Source organism: Ursus maritimus, unplaced genomic scaffold, assembly GCF_017311325.1.
Source record: "Ursus maritimus isolate PB19 unplaced genomic scaffold, ASM1731132v1 scaffold_34, whole genome shotgun sequence".
Classification (NCBI taxonomy): domain Eukaryota; kingdom Metazoa; phylum Chordata; class Mammalia; order Carnivora; family Ursidae; genus Ursus; species Ursus maritimus.
In genome coordinates, this window is record NW_024426008.1 from 727,385 (window position 1) to 735,328 (window position 7,944).

Here is a 7,944-nt window from a genome sequence, read left to right on the forward strand (position 1 = left end):
TTCTATTTTTAGTAACTTTTTAGAGAAGCTTTAAAAATCAGCTTTATTGAATAAATAATCCACAAACAGAAAGTAATTATAGGTAGATCAATATTCTCTTTACTGCCCACCATTTCATTCTGATGCTTGAAAAACAATTCTTATATCTTAGATAAAATTTGATTACTTGAAAACTGCCTAAAATAAACATAAAACATTGTTTTGCTTTTCTCAGTGTATCTCTCCATTTCTTTTTATTTTTAATTTTTTTCATTCTGTATTTTATTACTGAAATACATTGTCCTACGCACACCACCCCGCAATGAAAACCTTACCTAGATTTTCTGTCTTTCCCCTCAGCCCCCCAGCCAGCCCTGCACAAGTGCTCCAGGATTCTCTGCCCACTGGTCCTTTTGGAGTGTGTCCCTTGGATAGCCACGTGGAAACCAGCTGGCGCCTTTGTGGAGAAAATGGAGAGGGCAGACAGAGCCTCAGGAGGGACTTATTTGAGGGCCTTGGCCACTTGCGCGTAAGCCAGCTCGATCTCGTGGTCATCTGAACAGGAGGAGGCGAACCCTTCCGGGGCAGAGGCGTTGCGCAGGTGCCGCGGAACCCCTCCGGGATGGAGAATCCCCTGTACTTCTTACGCACCACCTGTACTATGCGGGGCTTTGGCAACAGGTTGCACAGCCAGAGTGAGCTCATTGCCATCCAGAGACTTCCTCTGAAAGATGCCCTCATCCTCAGCACTGGTTTCATCCACTTCCTCTGGGAGGGGGGATGTCAAGTAATTGTCTAAAACTTTCAGGAGCCCCTTCTTCAGATTATCATTGTGTGCCGGGTTTGAATTCTTCACGTAAGCAGAACATTTGGCAAATATGTCCAGCCCAGCTGTGTTGGATTCAGGGTTCAGAGCTGCCATCTTGGGGTACCTGGGAGGGCACCGCACTGGCTCCAGAAACTCCTCAGTCTTGGCGTCTGTGTGCCGTACAGCAGGAAGGGGGGCTACTACCCACCTGCGCACAGCATTCGTACTGTCTCGGTCCGCCTCTTGGTGTCAACAGTGGTGACACTGAAGGTGACTCCCTGAGCCACAGTATCAGGAACAGTCGCTGGGAGAAGGCGCAGTTCCCAATTTTGGCCCCATCACTGCCAGCCTTCACGAACAATTTAACCTGAGCTGTTCTTCAAGCCATGGGTGTGACGGGGACCGGGAAGCGGCTGGCGCTGGGGGCACTGGCACGGGCCCGGGCCAGGGAAGGCGCGTCTGACCCGCAGGGCTTCTCTCCCTCAGACCTCGGGCTGTCCCTTCAGTGCAACACAAGGCAGATGAGACCCGCTCACGGGAGACACAGCTTCCCCACCAGCCCAGCGTAGCCCACCCCTACCCCTCCATTTCTTGTTTTTAAAGGTTCATTTTAAAATTTCAAAACTTCAAAATGTTAATAAACAATATCTTGCAGTTATCAGTGTATAGGTCTTTCACAAGTTTTGTCAAATTTAAGCCTAATGATTTCATATTTCTGATGCTGTTATAAATAGTATTCTTTATAGATTTTAATTTTTAGAACAGTTTTGCATTTACTGGAAAAGTAAGCACATAGTACAGAGTTCCAATATTCCCTGCACACAGTTCTCCCTATTATTAACACCTTGTATAAATATGTTTGTTACAATGAATAAACTAGTATTGATACATTATTACTGACTGAAGTATACAGTTTATTCAGATTTCCTTTGTTTTTATATAATGTCCTTTTCTTTCCAGGATTCTACCTGGGATACTACATTACACTTAATTATTATATCAAGAAAACTTGGCTCTTCGTGGCTGTGACAGTTTCTCAGATTTTCCTTGTTTTTTTTTTTATGACTGACATTTTTGAGGAATTCTGGAGATATATTATAGGATGTCCTTCTGTTGGAATTTGTCTGATATTTTTCCATGCTTAGAGTAGGGATTTGGATTTGTAGGAGGAAGATTATAGGCAAAATACCATTTTCATCACATCGTCAGGCTACATACTGTCAGCACGATTTATTACTGTTGATATTTACCTTTATCCCCTGGCCGAAGTAGTGTTTGTCATGTTTCTCCAGTGTAAAGTTACCCTTTGATTCCTCCCTTTCCATACTGTATTCTTACTTGGAATTCTGCATGGGGGATTTGCCTCTTCTCCCCCCTTATTAATTTAATCAATCATTTATTTATATAATATGGACTAACGGATATTTATTTTCTATTATATGTTATAATCCTATACTATATTTTGTTGTTGAAATCACTTCAGTTTTGACAATTGAAAGCTCTTGCCATTTACTCTTCTGTCCCTTTGCCATACTCGTACCAATGTAGGGATTTTTTGGTTTTGGATTTATTTATTTTTTAAGCACTCTCTTACTTTCTGGCACTACAAGATGCTTCAGGCTCATCTTCAGCATTTCTTAGTATCAACCATTTCTCCAAGGAGCCTTGGTTCTCAGTGTTGATGATTTATATTAGAAGCCAAGATCTAAGAACTAGATGTATAAAATACTTTAAAAAATGATATAAAAAGCAATGGTTAGTGAGTAGTTTCTTGAATATAACATCAAAGGAACAAGTAAATTGACTTCGTCAAATTTAAAAACTTTTGTGTTTTGAAAGACACTATAAGGAGAATAAATGATGCCCAGAAAGGGAGACAATATTTGCCAGTCATATAGCCGAAGGGCCTAGTATTCATAATACATAAAGAACTCTTACAACGCACCAACAAAAAGATAAACAACCCAATTAAAACTAGGCGAAGTATTTCAATAGACATTTCTTTCAAGAAGAAAAACAAATAAGCAATAAGCACATAAAAAGATGGTTAATATTATTAATCATTAGGGAAGTACAAATGAAAACCACAATGAGATACCACATCACACCCACTAAAATGGCTGTAATTTTTAAAGGAAAATAATACGTGTGTTGAGGATGTGAAGAAATTGGAACCCTCATACGTTGTTACTGGGAATAAAATCGTGGAGCCACTGAGGGTAACCACGTGGCAGCTCCTCAAAAAGTGAAATACACAGTTACCATATGACCCAAGAATTCCACTGTTAGGTATCTGCCCAAGAGAATTGAAAACATGTATAGACACAAAAACTTATACATAAATGTTCACAGCAGCATTACTAATAATAGCCAAAAAGTAGAAACAACCCAAATATTCAACTGATAAATGGATGAGCCTTGAAAACATGCTAAGTGAAAGAAGCCAGACACGGGAAGTCACATGTAGTATGATTCCATTTATACGAAATACCCAGAATAGGCAAATCCATAAAGAAGATTAGTGATTCCCAAGGGATTGGGGAAGAGAATTGGAAACTGCGGGGTTTCCTTTGGGGTGATGGAAATGTTCTGAACATAGATAGTGGCACTGGTTGCACAACATTGTAAATCTACTAAAAACCCTGAATTGTATATTTTCAAATGGTTAAAATGATAAATGTTATGTTGTGTGAATTTTGTCTCAATAAAAAATAAATGATATAAATAATGTGATCATTAAAGGAAAGTTAGAAAATAAAGGTAAACAAAAAAGAAGGAAATCAATATCCTAATTCCTTCCCCCCCATACAGTCTTTCACGTTGTTTTCTATGCATACATATACATCTAAATAAATGACATCACAGCTTATCATCTCTGGTTAGGGCAGATTCAGAGACAAGGATCTGAGTACAAGTTTATTTGGGAAGAGAGGAAACCACTGGCTGGAGGGGAGGGAAGTGAAACGAGGAAGGGAAAGCAGTCAGTAAAGTCTGCATTTTCAAGCAGGCCAATCACCACTGTGGGCAACTGAAACGGAGTCTCACCGAGGAAAATGCGGGCAGCCAGTGTAGGTCATGCACCTGAGACATCACACTTGAGAGGAGCTGACTACGTAAACACCAACTGTCTCCATTGTTGGAGAGGTGCTGGGAGGAGGCGGTGGTATTAATTCCCCAGCACTTCTGATGTACTCCCTCACATAAAAAGGGGATTCTAGGGTTGAGAGTAAATTCTCAGGCAAAGAGCTGCAGGTTCTGACAGCTGGAAGTCCAATGAGTCTGTGCTGAAATGGACAGTGTGAAGGGAAATGGGCAGGGCACTGATAACATATAGTTCATATATTGTGCATATATAAGATAGCTCGATGGATCGATACAGACTTGTATTTAGATCTCGATCTATATTTGTCTGAAATATTTCTACTCAAAGCATCAACTTGGATACAGATTAATCTTTTATGTATGACTAAAAGCATTTTTACTTTATTAAAATGCTGGTCACAATTGGACACTTTAAGAATGGCATTGAGTTTTCTATGATTCTAATAAAGAAATTCTTTTTTTTTTTTTTTTTAAAGATTTTATTTATTTATTTGACAGAGAGAGACAGCCAGCGAGAGAGGGAACACAGCAGGGGGAGTGGGAGAGGAAGAAGCAGGCTCATAGCAGAGGAGCCTGATGTGGGACTCGATCCCGGTACGCCAGGATCACGCCCTGAGCCGAAGGCAGACGCTTTAACGACTGCGCCACCCAGGCGCCCCTCTAATAAAGAAATTCTTTGTCAAAGCAATTTTTATTAAGGCTGTCATGATAATGCTAACTTAGTTTAAATTTTCACTACATGAAGTGAATATAAATATTACATTCATGAATTCATGAATATTACATGAAGTTACGGACGACATTTTGTATTACATTATCCTGACGATATTGGTTCTTGGACATATATATCCTTGCTTACGGGAAACAAAAAACTCAACGTTAAAATGGTGATAATTGCAGAATTTATGATGCTTCATTGGAGTTAGGTTTTAGAAAAAAGTATCTGGGTGTGTTTTTAATAACCAGTTTACATTGTCCTTTCTAAACCATGGTTTGTTTTGGGTTTTTTCTACTCCTCTCCCTCCCTTCTTCCTTCTTTTTTGCTTTGTTGTTTTTGTGGGGTTTTTGTTTTGTTTTGTTTTGTTTGTTCTTTGTTTCTGCCGCTGGGGTATGTTAGATCACCTTCCCACCAGCTGCTGAATGTCAGCCATGTGGCACAAAGATAGCTGGTCAAACACTAGCCAAATCTTCCAGGCAGGCTGTTCTCTGGAGATTGAAAGCTTGAGAATTGCTGAAGATAGGGCAAAAACGGTTGGTAAGAAATCTTTGGGATCTTTTCTCTTTAGCTAGAGAGTTTCTAAATTCAAAGAAGTACACCACTTTGAATTTAGAAACTCTTTAGCTAAGGGGCACAAGAGAACTCTCTGGAAGGATGGAACCGTGTTTGTTGTGTTCACTGGGCTGGTAGTTAGGCAGATGTATGCTGTTGTCAAAAGTCACAAATCTGAATTTTATTGTATGCAATTATATCTCATTAAAGTTGATTTTAAATAAAATATTGCTGATTTTAAAATAAAATATTGCTGGTAATAATAAAACAAGAGCAACAGAGTAAACAAAATACCAAGTAAAATATCAATAAAAACAAATGTAAAAACTTTGAAGTAGTACATAAGATGTAACCAAGTGAAGAAAATGTTATTACTTATATGACAACAGATGGTGAGCATTGAGTAATGTATAGAATTGTGTATTACTATGTTGTACACCTGAAACTAGTATAACATTGTACGTGAACTATGCTTCAATAATAATTTTTTAAAGGAAGAAAATGTTATTACTTCATCATGTGGCTCTAGAATCCCTTCTAGGGAGACAGCTAATATTGGGACATTGTGCAGCCCTCACCAGTATCCATCTGCTGAACTCTCTCATTATTTCCCTGGACATCCCATTATCCCAATGAATAACTCTGTACCCATTCACCGATAACTTCCCATTCTCTCTTCCCCAGCTCCAGTACTCATTACTACTCTGTGAGTGATTTTTGAGTCATGATAGGAAGCCAGAACATGGGAGACAGAGACAGGCAAGAGAAGGAGGAGTCCCAGTCCTGCCTCAATCTCAGGACTCAGGGGAGATTGTAAACTCCTACAATGTGTGAAATTGGAAGATCAAAGCAATTTAATTTACCTCTCATGCAGCAGAAAGGCCTCCAGCTGAAGATGAGGCACTCGCTAGCTTCTGCAAGGCTTGCAAAATTCATTTATTTATTCAATAAATACTGACGAAGCACTTACTATGTGCCAGGCACTGGGATGACAACAGTGCCTAAGACATATTCCTCACCCTTATGGAGTTTACCATCTAGGAGGAAGACAGTAAACAAAAATCCCCAAAGCTTGCTTCTTCTTTTTCTTTTTTTCTTTTTGTGAGTAAAGTGATGGAAGTTTATTAAGTGAAGATACAGAAAAAGCTCTCAAGAGTGAGAGGGGTCCTGACAGGGTGGCCCATCCCCAAAGCTTTAAAGTTATAAGTGATTGCATTTGTAATTGACACAAAGATGAATAAAGTCCTCAAAGAGTTTGCGATCTACTGAGGATGCCGTTGGGTGTGAATGACCCTTAATACACAAGTGTGTTCTATACTATCCTTCTAGTAGCAGCTTTCTTCTTTAAGGCTTTCTGGATGTCCATCTTTCTAAGTGGAATTAACCAATCCCTTATCTGTTCTAGTGCCGTTTGCACCATAATTTAATTTTGGATAATCACATTGGATTTAAGTTATTGATGTTCTGGTCCTCCCCACTAGACTGTCATCTCCTCAAGGGCAATTAGTTTACTCAACTTCTCTTCATTTGATTTAATAAACACTGGTTGAGAACCTGCCATATGGTCTTAGCTCTTGGTTTCATACTTAAGGAAGCTCACTTCCAGGAAATTGTTAAGGACTGAGGAAGGAAACTGAAGGAAGGGGGCCTGGGAAGGAGGGTTTTATAATGGTGTGAGAAGAAAACAAGCAAGGTCTGAACTTGAGGGCCTTGGCAGCAGGAATGGAAAGGAGGAAATAAATTCAGAAGACATGCTGGAGACAGAATCTACAGGATTTGGCAATTCATTGGTATGGAGGAAAGCGGAGTCAAAGTTGAAGACATTTTTTCCCCCTCTGGTTAAGAGCAAATAAAAAGTTGATTCTGCTTATATGAGAATATACCTTGAATAGGCAAATTCTTAAAGACAGTAGTGGAATAGAGGTTACCAGAGGCTGGGGGAGGAGGGAATGGAGTTCACAGTTCCTTTCTGGGTTGATGAGAAAGATCTGGACATTGATAGTATTGACGATTGCATAAAACCGTGAGTGTACTTAATGCCCTTGAATTATACACTTAAAAATGATTAAAATAGGGGCGCCTGGGTGGCTCAGTCAGTTAAGCGTCTGCCTCCGGCTCAGGTCATGATCCCAGGGTCCTGGGATCGAGCCCCACATCAGACTCCCTGCTCATCGGGAAGCCTGCTTCTCCCTCTGCCTGAGGCTTCCCCTGAGTGTGCTCCCTCTCTCTCCCTCTGCCAAATAAATAAATAAAAATATTTTTTAAAAAGACAAAATTAAAAAATGATTAAAATAGTACATTTTATGTTATATATATTTTATTGCAATAAAAACTTTAAAAAATGAAAGGTTATATTTTTAGGTAGACAATCAGCAAATTTTTTTTACACATCAGAATCATTCCTAATTGCAGAATGTATTATCATCATAAAGAATTTCTATTATATGACACATTGTATATTACTACATACTTTTCTGGCATGCTTTGTATAATTAATTCACATATGTTCACTGAAGAGTATTGTACAGCTGACCCTCGGACAACACAGGTTTGAATGGCATGGGTGCACTTATGTGCAGATTTTTTTCAGTAAACATAGTACAGTACTGTATTTTTTCTTCCTTCTTTTCTTTTTTTTTTAAGATTTTTTTTTTTAATTTATTTATTCGACAGAGATAGAGACAGCCAGCGAGAGAGGGAACACAAGCAGGGGGAGTGGGAGAGGAAGAAGCAGGCTCATAGCGGAGGAGCCTGATGTGGGGCTTGATCCCAGAACACCGGGATC

At 39.4% G+C, this 7,944-nt stretch overlaps 1 pseudogene; it reads right to left on the reverse strand.

The window, feature by feature from the left end:
* Nucleotides 1-481: 481 nt before the first annotated feature.
* On the reverse strand, nt 482-2,319 carry LOC103682238 (annotated as a pseudogene).
* Between the last annotated feature and the right edge of the window lie 5,625 nt (nt 2,320-7,944).